The sequence below is a fragment of the Mobula birostris genome, chromosome 24 (assembly GCF_030028105.1).
Source record: "Mobula birostris isolate sMobBir1 chromosome 24, sMobBir1.hap1, whole genome shotgun sequence".
NCBI lineage: Eukaryota > Metazoa > Chordata > Chondrichthyes > Myliobatiformes > Myliobatidae > Mobula > Mobula birostris.
Window position 1 is genome coordinate 5,451,804 of NC_092393.1, and position 22,305 is coordinate 5,474,108.

The following is a 22,305-nucleotide window of genomic DNA, read 5'->3' on the forward strand; positions in this document are numbered from 1 at the left end:
CTGATCCAGTTCCCCTCCACCAGCACCCATCTCTGATCCAATTCCCTCCACCATCACCCACCTCTGATCCAATTCCCCTCCGCTATCACGCACCTCTGATCCAGTTCGCCTCCACTACCTCCCAGCTCTGATCCAGTACCCCTCCACTACCACCCACCTCTCATCCAGTTCCCCTCCACTACCACCCACCTCTGATCCAGTTCCCCTCCACCACCCACCTCTGATCCAGTTCCCCTCCACCATCACTCACCTCTGATCCAGTTCCCCTCCACTGTCAACCACATCTGATCCAGTTCCCCTCCACCATTACCCACCTCTGATCCAGTTCCCCTCCACCATCACCCACCTCTGATCCAGTTCCCCTACACTATCACCCTCCTCTGATCCAGTTCTACTCCATCACCCACCACTCACCTCTGAAACAGTTCCTCTCCACCATCACCCACCTCTGATCCAGTTCCCCTCCACTACCTCCCAGCTCTGATCCAGTTCCCCTCCACCACCACCCACCTCTGATCCAGTTCCCCTCCACCATCACCCACCTCTGATCCAGTTCCCCTCCACCACCCACCTCAGATCCAGTTCCCCTCCACCATCACCCACCTCTGATACAGTTCCTCTCCACCATCACCCACCTCTGATCCAGTTCCCCTCCACTGCCTCCCAGCTCTGATCCAGTTCCCCTCCACTACCACCCACCTCTGATCCAGTTCCCCTCCACTATCACCCACCTCTGATCCAGTTCATCTCCACCATCACACACCTCTGATCCAGTTCCCCTCCACTACCTCCCAGCTCTGATCCAGTTCCCCTCCACTACCACCCACCTCTGATCCAGTTCCTCTCCACTATCACCCACCTCTGATCCAGTTCCCCTCCACCATCACCCACCTCTGATCCAGTTCCCCTCCACTACCACCCACCTCTGATCCAGTTCCCCTCCACCATCACCCACCTCTGATCCAGTTCCCCTCCATCACCCACCACTCACCTCTGAACCAGTTCCTCTCCACCATCACCCACCTCATATCCAGTTCCCCTCCACTACCTCCCAGCTCTGATCCAGTTCCCCTCCACTACCACCCACCTCTGATCCAGTTCCCCTCCACTACCACCCACCTCTGATCCAGTTCCCCTCCACCATCACCCACCTCTGATCCAGTTCCCCTCCACCACCCACCTCAGATCCAGTTCCCCTCCACCATCACCCACCTCTGATACAGTTCCTCTCCACCATCACCCACCTCTGATCCAGTTCCCCTCCACTACCTCCCAGCTCTGATCCAGTTCCCCTCCACTACCATCCACCTCTGATCCAGTTCCCCTCCACCATCACCCACCTATGATCCAGTTCCCCTCCACCATCACCCACCTCTGATCCAGTTCCCCTCCTCCACCCACCTCTGATCCAGTTCCCCTCCACCATCACCCACCTCTGATCCAGTTCCCCTCCACCATCACCCACCTCTGATCCAGTTCCCCTCCACCATCACCCACAACTGATCCAGTTCCCCTACACTATCACCCACCTCTGATCCAGTTCCCCTCCATCACCCACCACTCACCTCTGAACCAGTTCCCCTCCACCATCACCCACCTTTCATCCAGTTCCCCTCCACCATCACCCACCTCTGATCCAGTTCCCCTCCACCAGCACCCACCTCTGATCCAATTCCCTCCACCATCACCCACCTCTGATCCAATTCCCCTCCGCTATCACGCACCTCTGATCCAGTTCCCCTACACTATCACCCACCTCTGATCCAGTTCCCCTCCATCACCCACCACTCACCTCTGAACCAGTTCCTCTCCACCATCACCCACCTCATATCCAGTTCCCCTCCACTACCTCCCAGCTCTGATCCAGTTCCCCTCCACTACCACCCACCTCTGATCCAGTTCCCCTCCACTACCACCCACCTCTGATCCAGTTCCCCTCCACCATCACCCACCTCTGATCCAGTTCCCCTCCACCACCCACCTCAGATCCAGTTCCCCTCCACCATCACCCACCTCTGATACAGTTCCTCTCCACCATCACCCACCTCTGATCCAGTTCCCCTCCACTACCTCCCAGCTCTGATCCAGTTCCCCTCCACTACCATCCACCTCTGATCCCGTTCCCCTCCACTATCACCCACCTCTGATCCAGTTCCCCTCCACCATCACCCACCTCTGATCCAGTTCCTCTCCACCATCACCCACCTCTGATCCAGTTCCCCTCCATCATCACGCAGCTCTGATCCAGTTCCCCTCAATCATCACCCATCTCTGAACCACTTCCCCTCCACCATCACCCACCTCTGACCCAGTTCCCCTCCACCATCACCCACCTCTGATCCAGTTCCCCTCCACCACCCACCTCAGATCCAGTTCCCCTCCAGCATCACCCACCTCTGATACAGTTCCTCTCCACCATCACCCACCTCTGATCCAGTTCCCCTCCACTACCTCCCAGCTCTGATCCAGTTCCCCTCCACTACCACCCACCTCTGATCCAGTTCCCCTCCACTATCACCCACCTCTGATCCAGTTCACCTCCACCATCACACACCTCTGATCCAGTTCCCCTCCACTACCTCCCAGCTCTGATCCAGTTCCCCTCCACTACCACCCACCTCTGATCCAGTTCCTCTCCACTATCACCCACCTCTGATCCAGTTCCCCTCCACCATCACCCACCTCTGATCCAGTTCCCCTCCACTACCACCCACCTCTGATCCAGTTCCCCTCCACCATCACCCACCTCTGATCCAGTTCCCCTGCACCATCACCCACCTCTGATCCAGTTCCCCTCCACTACCAACCACGTCTGATCCAGTTCCCCTCCACTATTACCCACCTCTGATCCAGTTCCCCTCCACCATTACCCACCTCTGATCCAGTTCCCCTCCACCATCACCCACCTCTGATCCAGTTCCCCTACACTATCACCCACCTCTGATCCAGTTCCCCTCCATCACCCACCACTCACCTCTGAACCAGTTCCTCTCCACCATCACCCACCTCATATCCAGTTCCCCTCCACTACCTCCCAGCTCTGTTCCAGTTCCCCTCCACTACCACCCACCTCTGATCCAGTTCCCCTCCACTACCACCCACCTCTGATCCAGTTCCCCTCCACCATCACCCACCTCTGATCCAGTTCCCCTCCACCACCCACCTCAGATCCAGTTCCCCTCCACCACCCACCTCAGATCCAGTTCCCCTCCACCATCACCCACCTCTGATACAGTTCCTCTCCACCATCACCCACCTCTGATCCAGTTCCCCTCCACTACCTCCCAGCTCTGATCCAGTTCCCCTCCACTACCATCCACCTCTGATCCAGTTCCCCTCCACCATCACCCACCTCTGATCCAGTTCCCCTCCTCCACCCACCTCTGAGTCAGTTCCCCTCCACCATCACCCACCTCTGATCCAGTTCCCCTCCACCATCACCCACCTCTGATCCAGTTCCCCTCCACCATCACCCACCTCTGATCCAGTTCCCCTCCACCATCACCCACCTCTGATCCAGTTCCCCTCCACCATCACCCACAACTGATCCAGTTCCCCTACACTATCACCCACCTCTGATCCAGTTCCCCTCCATCACCCACCACTCACCTCTGAACCAGTTCCCCTCCACCATCACCCACTTTTGATCCAGTTCCCCTCCATCATCACCCTCCTCTGATTCAGTTCCCCTCCACCATCACCCACCTCTGATCCAGTTCCCGTCCACCATCACCCACCTCTGATCCAGTTCCCCTCCACCATCACCCACCTCTGATCCAGTTCCCCTCCACCATCACCCACCTCTGATCCAATTCCCCTCCACCATCAACCACCTCTGATCCAGTTCCCCTCCACCACCCACCTCAGATCCAGTTCCCCTCCACCATCACCCACCTCTGATACAGTTCCTCTCCACCATCACCCACCTCTGATCCAGTTCCCCTCCACCATTACCCACCTCTGACCCAGTTCCCCTCCACCACCCACCTCTGATCCAGTTCCCCTCCACCATCACCCACCTCTGATCGAGTTCCCCTCCACTATCAACCACATCTGATCCAGTTCCCCTCCGTCATCACCCACCTCTGATCCAGTTCCCCTCCACGATCACCCACCTCTGATCCAGTTCCCCTCCACCATCACCCACCTCTGATCCAGTTCCCCTCCACCATTTCCCACCTCTGATCCAGTTCCCCTCCACCATCACCCACAACTGATCCAGTTCCCCTACACTATCACCCACCTCTGATCCAGTTCCCCTCCGTCACCCACCACTCACCTCTGAACCAGTTCCCCTCCACCATCACCCACCTCTGATCCAGTTACCCTCCACCAGCACCCACCTCTGATCCAATTCCCTCCACCATCACCCACCTCTGATCCAATTCCCCTCCGCTATCACGCACCTCTGATCCAGTTCGCCTCCACTACCTCCCAGCTCTGATCCAGTTCCCCTCCACTACCACCCACCTCTCATCCAGTTCCCCTCCACTACCACCCACCTCTGATCCAGTTCCCCTCCACCATTACCCACCTCTGATCCAGTTCCCCTCCACCATCACCCATCTCTGATCCAGTTCCCCTCCACTACCTCCCAGCTCTGATCCAGTTCCCCTCCACTACCACCCACCTCTGATCCAGTTCCCCTCCACTATCACCCACCTTGATCCAGTTCCCCTGGACTATCACCCACCAGCCACCTCTGATCGAATTTCCCTCCATCACCCACCTCCGAACAGTTCCCCTTCATCACCCACCACCCACCTCTGATCCAGTTCCCCTCCACTACCACCCACCTCTGATCCAGTTCCCCTCCAGCATCACCCACCTCTGATCCAGTTCCCCTCCACCATCACCCACCTGTGATCCAGTTCCCCTCCATCATCACCCACCTCTGATCCAGTTCCCCTTCACCATTACTGAGCTCTGATCCAGTTCCCCTCCACCACCCACCTCAGATCCAGTTCCCCTCCAGCATCACCCACCTCTGATACAGTTCCTCTCCACCATCACCCACCTCTGATCCAGTTCCCCTCCACTACCTCCCAGCTCTGATCCAGTTCCCCTCCACTACCACCCACCTCTGATCCAGTTCCCCTCCACTATCACCCACCTCTGATCCAGTTCACCTCCACCATCACACACCTCTGATCCAGTTCCCCTCCACTACCTCCCAGCTCTGATCCAGTTCCCCTCCACTACCACCCACCTCTGATCCAGTTCCTCTCCACTATCACCCACCTCTGATGCAGTTCCCCTCCACCATCACCCACCTCTGATCCAGTTCCCCTCCACTACCACCCACCTCTGATCCAGTTCCCCTCCACCATCACCCACCTCTGATCCAGTTCCCCTGCACCATCACCCACCTCTGATCCAGTTCCCCTGCACCATCACCCACCTCTGATCCAGTTCCCCTCCACTACCAACCACGTCTGATCCAGTTCCCCTCCACTATTACCCACCTCTGATCCAGTTCCCCTCCACCATTACCCACCTCTGATCCAGTTCCCCTCCACCATCACCCACCTCTGATCCAGTTCCCCTCCTCCACCCACCTCTGATCCAGTTCCCCTCCACCATCACCCACCTCTGATCCAGTTCCCCTCCACCATCACCCACCTCTGATCCAGTTCCCCTCCACCATCACCCACAACTGATCCAGTTCCCCTACACTATCACCCACCTCTGATCCAGTTCCCCTCCATCACCCACCACTCACCTCTGAACCAGTTCCCCTCCACCATCACCCACCTTTCATCCAGTTCCCCTCCACCATCACCCACCTCTGATCCAGTTCCCCTCCACCAGCACCCACCTCTGATCCAATTCCCTCCCCCATCACCCACCTCTGATCCAATTCCCCTCCGCTATCACGCACCTCTGATCCAGTTCCCCTACACTATCACCCACCTCTGATCCAGTTCCCCTCCATCACCCACCACTCACCTCTGAACCAGTTCCTCTCCACCATCACCCACCTCATATCCAGTTCCCCTCCACTACCTCCCAGCTCTGATCCAGTTCCCCTCCACTACCACCCACCTCTGATCCAGTTCCCCTCCACTACCACCCACCTCTGATCCAGTTCCCCTCCACCATCACCCACCTCTGATCCAGTTCCCCTCCACCACCCACCTCAGATCCAGTTCCCCTCCACCATCACCCACCTCTGATACAGTTCCTCTCCACCATCACCCACCTCTGATCCAGTTCCCCTCCACTACCTCCCAGCTCTGATCCAGTTCCCCTCCACTACCATCCACCTCTGATCCCGTTCCCCTCCACTATCACCCACCTCTGATCCAGTTCCCCTCCACCATCACCCACCTCTGATCCAGTTCCTCTCCACCATCACCCACCTCTGATCCAGTTCCCCTCCATCATCACGCAGCTCTGATCCAGTTCCCCTCAATCATCACCCATCTCTGAACCACTTCCCCTCCACCATCACCCACCTCTGACCCAGTTCCCCTCCACCATCACCCACCTCTGATCCAGTTCCCCTCCACCACCCACCTCAGATCCAGTTCCCCTCCAGCATCACCCACCTCTGATACAGTTCCTCTCCACCATCACCCACCTCTGATCCAGTTCCCCTCCACTACCTCCCAGCTCTGATCCAGTTCCCCTCCACTACCACCCACCTCTGATCCAGTTCCCCTCCACTATCACCCACCTCTGATCCAGTTCACCTCCACCATCACACACCTCTGATCCAGTTCCCCTCCACTACCTCCCAGCTCTGATCCAGTTCCCCTCCACTACCACCCACCTCTGATCCAGTTCCTCTCCACTATCACCCACCTCTGATCCAGTTCCCCTCCACCATCACCCACCTCTGATCCAGTTCCCCTCCACTACCACCCACCTCTGATCCAGTTCCCCTCCACCATCACCCACCTCTGATCCAGTTCCCCTGCACCATCACCCACCTCTGATCCAGTTCCCCTCCACTACCAACCACGTCTGATCCAGTTCCCCTCCACTATTACCCACCTCTGATCCAGTTCCCCTCCACCATTACCCACCTCTGATCCAGTTCCCCTCCACCATCACCCACCTCTGATCCAGTTCCCCTACACTATCACCCACCTCTGATCCAGTTCCCCTCCATCACCCACCACTCACCTCTGAACCAGTTCCTCTCCACCATCACCCACCTCATATCCAGTTCCCCTCCACTACCTCCCAGCTCTGTTCCAGTTCCCCTCCACTACCACCCACCTCTGATCCAGTTCCCCTCCACTACCACCCACCTCTGATCCAGTTCCCCTCCACCATCACCCACCTCTGATCCAGTTCCCCTCCACCACCCACCTCAGATCCAGTTCCCCTCCACCATCACCCACCTCTGATACAGTTCCTCTCCACCATCACCCACCTCTGATCCAGTTCCCCTCCACTACCTCCCAGCTCTGATCCAGTTCCCCTCCACTACCATCCACCTCTGATCCAGTTCCCCTCCACCATCACCCACCTATGATCCAGTTCCCCTCCACCATCACCCACCTCTGATCCAGTTCCCCTCCTCCACCCACCTCTGAGTCAGTTCCCCTCCACCATCACCCACCTCTGATCCAGTTCCCCTCCACCATCACCCACCTCTGATCCAGTTCCCCTCCACCATCACCCACCTCTGATCCAGTTCCCCTCCACCATCACCCACCTCTGATCCAGTTCCCCTCCACCATCACCCACAACTGATCCAGTTCCCCTACACTATCACCCACCTCTGATCCAGTTCCCCTCCATCACCCACCACTCACCTCTGAACCAGTTCCCCTCCACCATCACCCACTTTTGATCCAGTTCCCCTCCATCATCACCCTCCTCTGATTCAGTTCCCCTCCACCATCACCCACCTCTGATCCAGTTCCCGTCCACCATCACCCACCTCTGATCCAGTTCCCCTCCACCATCACCCACCTCTGATCCAGTTCCCCTCCACCATCACCCACCTCTGATCCAATTCCCCTCCACCATCAACCACCTCTGATCCAGTTCCCCTCCACCACCCACCTCAGATCCAGTTCCCCTCCACCATCACCCACCTCTGATACAGTTCCTCTCCACCATCACCCACCTCTGATCCAGTTCCCCTCCACCATTACCCACCTCTGACCCAGTTCCCCTCCACCACCCACCTCTGATCCAGTTCCCCTCCACCATCACCCACCTCTGATCGAGTTCCCCTCCACTATCAACCACATCTGATCCAGTTCCCCTCCGTCATCACCCACCTCTGATCCAGTTCCCCTCCACGATCACCCACCTCTGATCCAGTTCCCCTCCACCATCACCCACCTCTGATCCAGTTCCCCTCCACCATTTCCCACCTCTGATCCAGTTCCCCTCCACCATCACCCACAACTGATCCAGTTCCCCTACACTATCACCCACCTCTGATCCAGTTCCCCTCCGTCACCCACCACTCACCTCTGAACCAGTTCCCCTCCACCATCACCCACCTCTGATCCAGTTACCCTCCACCAGCACCCACCTCTGATCCAATTCCCTCCACCATTTCCCACCTCTGATCCAATTCCCCTCCGCTATCACGCACCTCTGATCCAGTTCGCCTCCACTACCTCCCAGCTCTGATCCAGTTCCCCTCCACTACCACCCACCTCTCATCCAGTTCCCCTCCACTACCACCCACCTCTGATCCAGTTCCCCTCCACCATTACCCACCTCTGATCCAGTTCCCCTCCACCATCACCCATCTCTGATCCAGTTCCCCTCCACTACCTCCCAGCTCTGATCCAGTTCCCCTCCACTACCACCCACCTCTGATCCAGTTCCCCTCCACTATCACCCACCTTGATCCAGTTCCCCTGGACTATCACCCACCAGCCACCTCTGATCGAATTTCCCTCCATCACCCACCTCCGAACAGTTCCCCTTCATCACCCACCACCCACCTCTGATCCAGTTCCCCTCCACTACCACCCACCTCTGATCCAGTTCCCCTCCAGCATCACCCACCTCTGATCCAGTTCCCCTCCACCATCACCCACCTGTGATCCAGTTCCCCTCCATCATCACCCACCTCTGATCCAGTTCCCCTTCACCATTACTGAGCTCTGATCCAGTTCCCCTCCACCACCCACCTCAGATCCAGTTCCCCTCCAGCATCACCCACCTCTGATACAGTTCCTCTCCACCATCACCCACCTCTGATCCAGTTCCCCTCCACTACCTCCCAGCTCTGATCCAGTTCCCCTCCACTACCACCCACCTCTGATCCAGTTCCCCTCCACTATCACCCACCTCTGATCCAGTTCACCTCCACCATCACACACCTCTGATCCAGTTCCCCTCCACTACCTCCCAGCTCTGATCCAGTTCCCCTCCACTACCACCCACCTCTGATCCAGTTCCTCTCCACTATCACCCACCTCTGATGCAGTTCCCCTCCACCATCACCCACCTCTGATCCAGTTCCCCTCCACTACCACCCACCTCTGATCCAGTTCCCCTCCACCATCACCCACCTCTGATCCAGTTCCCCTGCACCATCACCCACCTCTGATCCAGTTCCCCTCCACTACCAACCACGTCTGATCCAGTTCCCCTCCACTATTACCCACCTCTGATCCAGTTCCCCTCCACCATTACCCACCTCTGATCCAGTTCCCCTCCACCATCACCCACCTCTGATCCAGTTCCCCTACACTATCACCCACCTCTGATCCAGTTCCCCTCCATCACCCACCACTCACCTCTGAACCAGTTCCTCTCCACCATCACCCACCTCATATCCAGTTCCCCTCCACTACCTCCCAGCTCTGTTCCAGTTCCCCTCCACTACCACCCACCTCTGATCCAGTTCCCCTCCACTACCACCCACCTCTGATCCAGTTCCCCTCCACCATCACCCACCTCTGGTCCAGTTCCCCTCCACCACCCACCTCAGATCCAGTTCCCCTCCACCATCACCCACCTCTGATACAGTTCCTCTCCACCATCACCCACCTCTGATCCAGTTCCCCTCCACTACCTCCCAGCTCTGATCCAGTTCCCCTCCACTACCATCCACCTCTGATCCAGTTCCCCTCCACCATCACCCACCTATGATCCAGTTCCCCTCCACCATCACCCACCTCTGATCCAGTTCCCCTCCTCCACCCACCTCTGAGTCAGTTCCCCTCCACCATCACCCACCTCTGATCCAGTTCCCCTCCACCATCACCCACCTCTGATCCAGTTCCCCTCCACCATCACCCACCTCTGATCCAGTTCCCCTCCACCATCACCCACAACTGATCCAGTTCCCCTACACTATCACCCACCTCTGATCCAGTTCCCCTCCATCACCCACCACTCACCTCTGAACCAGTTCCCCTCCACCATCACCCACTTTTGATCCAGTTCCCCTCCATCATCACCCTCCTCTGATTCAGTTCCCCTCCACCATCACCCACCTCTGATCCAGTTCCCGTCCACCATCACCCACCTCTGATCCAGTTCCCCTCCACCATCACCCACCTCTGATCCAGTTCCCCTCCACCATCACCCACCTCTGATCCAGATCCCCTCCACCATCACCCACCTCTGATCCAGTTCCCCTCCACCATCACCCACCTCTGATCCAGTTCCCCTCCACCATCACCCACCTCTGATCCAGTTCCCCTCCACCATCACCCACCTCTGATCCAGTTCCCCTCCATTATCACCCACCTCTGATTCAATTCCCCTCCATCATCATCCATCTCTAATCCATTTCCCCTCCATGATCACCCACCTCTGATCCAGTTCCCCTCCATCATCACCCACCTCTGATCCAATTCCCCTCCACCATCAACCACCTCTGATCCAGTTCCCCTCCACCACCCACCTCAGATCCAGTTCCCCTCCACCATCACCCACCTCTGATACAGTTCCTCTCCACCATCACCCACCTCTGATCCAGTTCCCCTCCACCATTACCCACCTCTGACCCAGTTCCCCTCCACCACCCACCTCTGATCCAGTTCCCCTCCACCATCACCCACCTCTGATCGAGTTCCCCTCCACTATCAACCACATCTGATCCAGTTCCCCTCCGTCATCACCCACCTCTGATCCAGTTCCCCTCCACGATCACCCACCTCTGATCCAGTTCCCCTCCACCATCACCCACCTCTGATCCAGTTCCCCTCCACCATTTCCCACCTCTGATCCAGTTCCCCTCCACCATCACCCACAACTGATCCAGTTCCCCTACACTATCACCCACCTCTGATCCAGTTCCCCTCCGTCACCCACCACTCACCTCTGAACCAGTTCCCCTCCACCATCACCCACCTCTGATCCAGTTACCCTCCACCAGCACCCACCTCTGATCCAATTCCCTCCACCATCACCCACCTCTGATCCAATTCCCCTCCGCTATCACGCACCTCTGATCCAGTTCGCCTCCACTACCTCCCAGCCCTGATCCAGTTCCCCTCCACTACCACCCACCTCTCATCCAGTTCCCCTCCACTACCACCCACCTCTGATCCAGTTCCCCTCCACCATCACCCACCTCTGATCCAGTTCCCGTCCACTATCAACCACATCTGATCCAGTTCCCCTCCACCATTACCCACCTCTGATCCAGTTCCCCTCCACCATCACCCATCTCTGATCCAGTTCCCCTCCACTACCTCCCAGCTCTGATCCAGTTCCCCTCCACTACCACCCACCTCTGATCCAGTTCCCCTCCACTATCACCCACCTTGATCCAGTTCCCCTGGACTATCACCCACCAGCCACCTCTGATCGAATTTCCCTCCATCACCCACCTCCGAACAGTTCCCCTTCATCACCCACCACCCACCTCTGATCCAGTTCCCCTCCACTACCACCCACCTCTGATCCAGTTCCCCTCCAGCATCACCCACCTCTGATCCAGTTCCCCTCCACCATCACCCACCTGTGATCCAGTTCCCCTCCATCATCACCCACCTCTGATCCAGTTCCCCTTCACCATTACTGAGCTCTGATCCAGTTCCCCTCCACCATCACCCACCTCTGATCCAGTTCCCCTCCACCAGCACCCACCTCTGATCCAGTTCCCCTCCACCAGCACCCACCTCTGATCCAGTTCCCCTCCACCATCACCCACCTCTGATCCAGTTCCCCTCCACCATCACCCAGCTCTGATCCAGTTCTCCTCCGCCATCACCCACCCCTGATCCAGTTCCCCTCCTTCATCACCCACCTCTGATCCAGTTTCCCTCCGCCATCACCCACCTCTGATCCAGTTACCCTCCACCATCACCCACCCCTGATCCAGTTCCCCTCCTTCATCAACCACCTCTGATCCAGTTCCCCTCCACTACCACCCACCTCTGATCCAGTTTCCCTCCACCATCACTCACGTCTGATCCAGTTCCCCTCCATCATCACCCACCTCTAATCCAGTTCCCCTCCTCCATCACCCACCTCTGATCCAGTTCCCCTCCTATATCACCCAAAGCTGATACAGTTCCCTTCCACTATCACCCACCTTTCATCCAGTTCCCCTCCACCATCACCCATTTCTGATCCAGTTCCCCTCCACTATCACCCACCTGTGATCCAGTTGCCCTCCACCATCACCCACCTCTGATCCAGTTCCCCTGCACCATCACCCACCTCTGATCCAGTTCCCCTCCATCATCACCCACCTCTGATTCAGTTCCCCTCCATCATCATCCATCTCTAATCCAGTTCCCCTGCATCATCACCCACGTCTGATCCAGTTCCCCTCCATCATCACCCACCTCTGATCCAATTCCCCTCCGCCGTCACGCAACTCTGATCCAGTTCCCCTCCACTACCACCCACATCTCATCCAGTTCCCCGCCACTACCACCCACCTCTGATCCAGTTCCCCTCCACTACCACCCACCTCTGATCCAGTTCCCCTCCACTATCACCCACCTCGATCCAGTTCCCCTCCACTATCACCCACCAGCCGCCTCTGATCCAATTCCCCTCCACCATCACCCACCTCTGAACAGTTCCCCTCCGTTCCCCACCACCCACCTCTGATCCAGTTCCCCTCCACTACCACCCACCTCTGATTCAGTTCCTCTCCTCTACCACCCACCTCTGATCCCGTTCCCCTCCACCATCACCCACCTCTGATCCAGTTCCCCTCCACCGCCACCCAACTCTGATCCAGTTGCCCTCCATCACCCACCACCCACCTCTTATCCAGTCCCCCTCCACCATCACCCACCTCTGATCCAGTTCCCCTCCACTATCACCCACCTCTGATCCAGTTCCCCTCCAGTATCACCCATCTCTGATACAGTTGCCCTCCACTACCACCCACCAATGATCCAGTTACCCTCCATCATCACCCACCTCTGATCCAGTACCCCTCCACTATCACCCACCACCCACCTCTGATCCAGTTCCCCTCCACTATCACCCACCTCTGATCCAGTTCCCCTCCACTATCACTCATCTCTGATACAGTTGTCCTCCACTACCACCCACCAATGATCCAGTTCCCCTCCACCATAACCCACCTATGATCCAGTTCCCCTCCACCACCCACCTCTGCTCCAGTTCCCCTCCACCGTCACCCACTTCTGATCCAGTTCCCCTCCACTATCACCCACCTGCGATCCAGTTCCCCTCCATCAACCACCTCTGATCCAGTTCCCCTCCACCATCACCCACTTTTGATCCAGTTCCCCTCCACCATCACCCACCTCTGATCCAGTTCCCCTCCACCATCACCCACCTCTGATCCAGTTCCCCTCCACCATTACTCACCTCTGATCCAGTTCCCCTCCACCCTCACCCACCTCTGATCCAGTTCCCCTACACTTTCACCCACCTCTGATCCAGTTCCCCTCCACCAGCACCCACCTCTGATCCAGTTCCCCTCCACCAGCACCCACCTCTGATCCAGTTCCCCTCCACCATCACCCACCTCTGATCCAGTTCCCCTCCACCATCACCCAGCTCTGATCCAGTTCTCCTCCACCATCACCCACCCCTGATCCAGTTCCCCTCCTTCATCACCCACCTCTGATCCAGTTTCCCTCCGCCATCACCCACCTCTGATCCAGTTACCCTCCACCATCACCCACCCCTGATCCAGTTCCCCTCCTTCATCAACCACCTCTGATCCAGTTCCCCTCCACTACCACCCACCTCTGATCCAGTTTCCCTCCACCATCACTCACGTCTGATCCAGTTCCCCTCCATCATCACCCACCTCTAATCCAGTTCCCCTCCTCCATCACCCACCTCTGATCCAGTTCCCCTCCTATATCACCCAAAGCTGATACAGTTCCCTTCCACTATCACCCACCTTTCATCCAGTTCCCCTCCACCATCACCCATTTCTGATCCAGTTCCCCTCCACTATCACCCACCTGTGATCCAGTTCCCCTCCACCATCACCCACCTCTGATCCAGTTCCCCTGCACCATCACCCACCTCTGATCCAGTTCCCCTCCATCATCACCCACCTCTGATTCAGTTCCCCTCCATCATCATCCATCTCTAATCCAGTTCCCCTGCATCATCACCCACGTCTGATCCAGTTCCCCTCCATCATCACCCACCTCTGATCCAATTCCCCTCCGCCGTCACGCAACTCTGATCCAGTTCCCCTCCACTACCACCCACATCTCATCCAGTTCCCCGCCACTACCACCCACCTCTGATCCAGTTCCCCTCCACTACCACCCACCTCTGATCCAGTTCCCCTCCACTATCACCCACCTCGATCCAGTTCCCCTCCACTATCACCCACCAGCCGCCTCTGATCCAATTCCCCTCCACCATCACCCACCTCTGAACAGTTCCCCTCCGTCCCCCACCACCCACCTCTGATCCAGTTCCCCTCCACTACCACCCACCTCTGATTCAGTTCCTCTCCTCTACCACCCACCTCTGATCCCGTTCCCCTCCACCATCACCCACCTCTGATCCAGTTCCCCTCCACCGCTACCCAACTCTGATCCAGTTGCCCTCCATCACCCACCACCCACCTCTTATCCAGTCCCCCTCCACCATCACCCACCTCTGATCCAGTTCCCCTCCACTATCACCCACCTCTGATCCAGTACCCCTCCAGTATCACCCATCTCTGATACAGTTGCCCTCCACTACCACCCACCAATGATCCAGTTACCCTCCATCATCACCCACCTCTGATCCAGTACCCCTCCACTATCACCCACCACCCACCTCTGATCCAGTTCCCCTCCACTATCACCCACCTCTGATCCAGTTCCCCTCCACTATCACTCATCTCTGATACAGTTGTCCTCCACTACCACCCACCAATGATCCAGTTCCCCTCCACCATAACCCACCTATGATCCAGTTCCCCTCCACCACCCACCTCTGCTCCAGTTCCCCTCCACCGTCACCCACTTCTGATCCAGTTCCCCTCCACTATCACCCACCTGCGATCCAGTTCCCCTCCATCAACCACCTCTGATCCAGTTCCCCTCCACCATCACCCACTTTTGATCCAGTTCCCCTCCACCATCACCCACCTCTGATCCAGTTCCCCTCCACCATCACCCACCTCTGATCCAGTTCCCCTCCACCATCACCCACCTCTGATCCAGTTCCCCTCCACTACCTCCCAGCTCTGATCCAGTTCCCCTCCACTACCACCCACCTCTGATCCAGTTCCCCTCCACTATCACCCACCTCTGATCCAGTTCCCCTCCACCATCACCCACCTCTGATCCAGTTCCTCTCCACCATCACCCACCTCTGATCCAGTTCCCCTCCACCATCACCCACCTCTGATCCAGTTCCCCTCCATCATCACCCACCTCTGATCCAGTTCCCCTCCACCATCACCCACCTCTGATCCAGTTCCCCTGCACCATCACCCACCTCTGATCCAGTTCCCCTCCACCACACACCTCTGATCCAGCTCCCCTCCACCATCACCCACCTCTGATCCAGTTCCCCTCCACCGTCGCCCACCTCTGATCCAGTTCCCCTCCATCATCACCCACCTCTGATCCAGTTCCCCTCCACTACCACCCACCTCTGATTCAGTTCCCCTCCTCTACCACCCACCTCTGATCCCGTTCCCCTCCACCATCACCCACCTCTGATCCAGTTCCCCTCCACCGCCACCCAACTCTGATCCAGTTGCCCTCCATCACCCACCACCCACCTCTTATCCAGTCCCCCTCCACCATCACCCACCTCTGATCCAGTTCCCCTCCACTATCACCCACCTCTGATCCAGTTCCCCTCCACTATCACCCATCTCTGATACAGTTGCCCTCCACTACCACCCACCAATGATCCAGTTACCCTCCATCATCACCCACCTCTGATCCAGTACCCCTCCACTATCACCCACCACCCACCTCTGATCCAGTTCCCCTCCACTATCACCCACCTCTGATCCAGTTCCCCTCCACTATCACTCATCTCTGATAAAGTTGCCCTCCACTACCACCCACCGCTAATCCAGTTCCCCTCCACCATTACCCACCTCTGACCCAGTTCCCCTCCATCATCACCCACCTCTGATCCAGTTCCTCTCCACCATCACCCACCTCTGATCCAGTTCCCCTCCATCATCACCCAGCTCTGATCCAGTTCCCCTCCATCATCACCCATCTCTGATCCAGTTCCCCTCCGCCATCACCCACCGCTAATCCAGTTCCCCTCCACCATTAGCCACCTCTGACCCAGTTCCCCTCCACCACCCACCTCTGATCCAGTTCCCCTCCACCATCACCCACCTCTGATTGAGTTCCCCTCGCCTATCAACCACATCTGATCCAGTTCCCCTCCGTCATCACCCACCTCCGATCCAGTTCCCCTCCACTATCACCCACCAGCCGCCTCTGATCCAATTCCCCTCCACCATCACCCACCTCTGAACAGTTCCCCTCCGTCCCCCACCACCCACCTCTGATCCAGTTCCCCTCCACTACCACCCACCTCTGATTCAGTTCTTCTCCTCTACCACCCACCTCTGATCCCGTTCCCCTCCACCATCACCCACCTCTGATCCAGTTCCCCTCCACCGCTACCCAACTCTGATCCAGTTGCCCTCCATCACCCACCACCCACCTCTTATCCAGTCCCCCTCCACCATCACCCACCTCTGATCCTGTTCCCCTCCACTATCACCCACCTCTGATCCAGTACCCCTCCAGTATCACCCATCTCTGATACAGTTGCCCTCCACTACCACCCACCAATGATCCAGTTACCCTCCATCATCACCCACCTCTGATCCAGTACCCCTCCACTATCACCCACCACCCACCTCTGATCCAGTTCCCCTCCACTATCACCCACCTCTGATCGAGTTCCCCTCCACTATCACTCATCTCTGATACAGTTGTCCTCCACTACCACCCACCAATGATCCAGTTCCCCTCCACCATAACCCACCTATGATCCAGTTCCCCTCCACCACCCACCTCTGCTCCAGTTCCCCTCCACCGTCACCCACTTCTGATCCAGTTCCCCTCCACTATCACCCACCTGCGATCCAGTTCCCCTCCATCAACCACCTCTGATCCAGTTCCCCTCCACCATCACCCACTTTTGATCCAGTTCCCCTCCACCATCACCCACCTCTGATCCAGTTCCCCTCCACCATCACCCACCTCTGATCCAGTTCCCCTCCACCATCACCCACCTCTGATCCAGTTCCCCTCCACTACCTCCCAGCTCTGATCCAGTTCCCCTCCACTACCACCCACCTCTGATCCAGTTCCCCTCCACTATCACCCACCTCTGATCCAGTTCCCCTCCACCATCACCCACCTCTGATCCAGTTCCTCTCCACCATCACCCACCTCTGATCCAGTTCCCCTCCACCATCACCCACCTCTGATCCAGTTCCCCTCCATCATCACCCACCTCTGATCCAGTTCCCCTCCACCATCACCCACCTCTGATCCAGTTCCCCTGCACCATCACCCACCTCTGATCCAGTTCCCCTCCACCACACACCTCTGATCCAGTTCCCCTCCACCATCACCCACCTCTGATCCAGTTCCCCTCCACCGTCGCCCACCTCTGATCCAGTTCCCCTCCATCATCACCCACCTCTGATCCAGTTCCCCTCCACTACCACCCACCTCTGATTCAGTTCCCCTCCTCTACCACCCACCTCTGATCCCGTTCCCCTCCACCATCACCCACCTCTGATCCAGTTCCCCTCCACCGCCACCCAACTCTGATCCAGTTGCCCTCCATCACCCACCACCCACCTCTTATCCAGTCCCCCTCCACCATCACCCACCTCTGATCCAGTTCCCCTCCACTATCACCCACCTCTGATCCAGTTCCCCTCCACTATCACCCATCTCTGATACAGTTGCCCTCCACTACCACCCACCAATGATCCAGTTACCCTCCATCATCACCCACCTCTGATCCAGTACCCCTCCACTATCACCCACCACCCACCTCTGATCCAGTTCCCCTCCACTATCACCCACCTCTGATCCAGTTCCCCTCCACTATCACTCATCTCTGATAAAGTTGCCCTCCACTACCACCCACCGCTAATCCAGTTCCCCTCCACCATTACCCACCTCTGACCCAGTTCCCCTCCATCATCACCCACCTCTGATCCAGTTCCTCTCCACCATCACCCACCTCTGATCCAGTTCCCCTCCATCATCACCCAGCTCTGATCCAGTTCCCCTCCATCATCACCCATCTCTGATCCAGTTCCCCTCCGCCATCACCCACCGCTAATCCAGTTCCCCTCCACCATTAGCCACCTCTGACCCAGTTCCCCTCCACCACGCACCTCTGATCCAGTTCCCCTCCACCATCACCCACCTCTGATTGAGTTCCCCTCGCCTATCAACCACATCTGATCCAGTTCCACTCCGTCATCACCCACCTCCGATCCAGTTCCCCTCCACCATCACCCACCTCTGATCCAGTTCCCCTCCACCATTACCCACCTCTGATCCAGTTCCCCTCCACCATCACCCACAACTGATCCAGCTCCGCTACACTATCACCCACCTCTGATCCAGTTCCCCTCCATCACCCACCACTCACCTCTGAACCAGTTCCTCTCCACCATCACCCACCTTTCATCCAGTTCCCCTCCACCAGCACCCACCTCTGATCCAACTTCCTCCACCATCACCCACCTCTGATCCAATTCCCCTCCGCTATCACGCACCTCTGATCCAGTTCGCCTCCAGTACCTCCCAGCTCTGATCCAGTTCCCCTCCACTACCACCCACCTCTCATCCAGTTCCCCTCCACTACCACCCACCTCTGATCCAGTTCCCCTCCACCATCACCCACCTCTGATCCAGTTCCCCTCCACTATCAACCACATCTGATCCAGTTCCCCTCCACCATTACTCACCTCTGATCCAGTTCCCCTCCACCCTCACCCACCTCTGATCCAGTTCCCCTACACTTTCACCCACCTCTGATCCAGTTCCCCTCTATCACCCACCACTCAGCTCTGAACCAGTTCCTCTCCACCATCACCCACCTCTGATCCAGTTCCCTTCCACTACCGCCCAGCTCTGATCCAGTTCCCCTCCACTACCACCCACCTCTGATGCAGTTCCACTCCAGTACCATCCACCTCTAATCCAGTTCCCCTCCACCATCACCCACTTCTGATCCAGTTCCCCTCCACTATCACCCACCTGTGATCAGTTCCCCTCCACCATCACCCAGCTCTGATCCAGTTCCACTCCATCATCACCCACCTCTGATCCAGTTCCCCTCCACCATCACCCACCTCTGATCCAGTTCCCCTCCATCATCACCCACCTCTGATCCAGTTCCCCTCCACCATCACCCACCTCTGATCCAGTTCCCCTGCACCATCACCCACCTCTGATCCAGTTCCCCTGCACCATCACCCACCTCTGATCCAGTTCCCCTCCACTACCAACCACATCTGATCCAGTTCCCCTCCACCATTACCCACCTCTGATCCAGTTCCCCTCCACCATTACCCACCTCTGATCCAGTTCCCCTCCACCATCACCCACCTCTGATCCAGTTCCCCTACACTATCACCCACCTCTGATCCAGTTTCCCTCCATCACCCACCACTCACCTCTGAACCAGTTCCTCTCCACCATCAGCCACCTCATATCCAGTTCCCCTCCACAACCTCCCAGCTCTGATCCAGTTCCCCTCCACTACCACCCACCTCTGATCCAGTTCCCCTCCACTACCACCCACCTCTGATCCAGTTCTCCTCCACCATCACCCACCTCTGATCCAGTTCCCCTCCACCACCCACCTCAGATCCTGTTCCCCTCCACCATCACCCACCTCTGATACAGTTCCTCTCCACCATCACCCACCTCTGATCCAGTTCCCCTCCACTACCTCCCAGCTCTGATCCAGTTCCCCTCCACCATCACCCACCTCTGATCCAGTTCACCTCCGCTACCACCCACATCTGATCCAGTTCCCCTCCATCATAACCCACCTCTGATCCAGTTCCCCTCCACTATCACCCACCTCTGATCCAGTTCCCCTCCACCATCACCCACCTCTGATCCAGTTCCCCTCCACCATCACCCACCTCTGATCCAGTTCCCCTCCATCATCACCCACCTCTGATCCAGTTCCTCTCCACCATCACCCACCTCTGATCCAGTTCCCCTCCATCATCACCCACCTCTTATCCAGTTCCCCTCCATCATCACCCAGCTCTGATCCAGTTCCCCTCCATCATCACCCATCTCTGATCCAGTTCCCCTCCGCCATCACCCACCGCTAATCCAGTTCCCCTCCACCATTACCCACCTCTGACCCAGTTCCCCTCCATCATCACCCACCTCTGATCCAGTTCCTCTCCACCATCACCCACCTCTGATCCAGTTCCCCTCCATCATCACCCAGCTCTGATCCAGTTCCCCTCCATCATCACCCATCTCTGATCCAGTTCCCCTCCGCCATCACCCACCGCTAATCCAGTTCCCCTCCACCATTAGCCACCTCTGACCCAGTTCCCCTCCACCACCCACCTCTGATCCAGTTCCCCTCCACCATCACCCACCTCTGATCCAGTTCCCCTCCATCATCACCCAGCTCTGATCCAGTTCCCCTCCATCATCACCCATCTCTGATCCAGTTCCCCTCCGCCATCACCCACCGCTAATCCAGTTCCCCTCCACCATTAGCCACCTCTGACACAGTTCCCCTCCACCACCCACCTCTGATCCAGTTCCCCTCCACCATCACCCACCTCTGATCGAGTTCCCCTCCACTATCAACCACATCTGATCCAGTTCCCCTCCGTCATCACCCACCTCCGATCCAGTTCCCCTCCACCATCACCCACCTCTGATCCAGTTCCCCTCCACCATTACCCACCTCTGATCCAGTTCCCCTCCACCATCACCCACAACTGATCCAGTTCCGCTACACTATCACCCACCTCTGATCCAGTTCCCCTCCACTACCACCCACCTCTGATCCAGTTCCCCTCCACCATCGCCCACTTCTGATCCAGTTCCCCTCCACTATCACCGACCTGTGATCAGTTCCCCTCCACCATCACCCAGCTCTGATCCAGTTCCACTGCATCATCACCCACCTCTGATCCAGTTCCCCTCCATCATCACCCACCAATGATCCAGTTACCCTCCATCATCACCCACCTCTGATCCAGTACCCCTCCACTATCACCCACCACCCACCTCTGATCCAGTTCCCCTCCACTATCACCCACCTCTGATCCAGTTCCCCTCCACTATCACTCATCTCTGATACAGTTGCCCTCCACTACCACCCACCAATGATCCAGTTCCCCTCCACCATAACCCACCTATGATCCAGTTCCCCTCCACCACCCACCTCTGCTCCAGTTCCCCTCCACCGTCACCCACTTCTGATACAGTTCCCCTCCACTATCACCCACCTGCGATCCAGTTCCCCTCCATCAACCACCTCTGATCCAGTTCCCCTCCATCATCACCCACTTTTGATCCAGTTCCCCTCCACCATCACCCACCTCTGATCCAGTTCCCCTCCACCATCACCCACCTCTGATCCAGTTCCCCTCCACCATCACCCACTTCTGATCCAGTTCCCCTCCACTACCTCCCAGCTCTGATCCAGTTCCCCTCCACTACCACCCACCTCTGATCCAGTTCCCCTCCACTATCACCCACCTCTGATCCAGTTCCCCTCCACCATCACCCACCTCTGATCCAGTTCCTCTCCACCATCACCCACCTCTGATCCAGTTCCCCTCCACCATCACCCACCTCTGATCCAGTTCCCCTCCATCATCACCCACCTCTGATCCAGTTCCCTCCACCATCACCCACCTCTGATCCAGTTCCCCTGCACCATCAAACACCTCTGATCCAGTTC

At 57.5% G+C, this 22,305-nt stretch overlaps 1 protein-coding gene across 1 annotated transcript in view; it reads left to right on the top strand.

The window, feature by feature from the left end:
• The window catches only part of LOC140187434 (WW domain-binding protein 2-like), a 94,888-nt gene that overhangs the window by 13,377 nt on the left and 59,206 nt on the right, over positions 1-22,305 (top strand). The gene's annotated exons all lie outside the window — the stretch shown is intronic.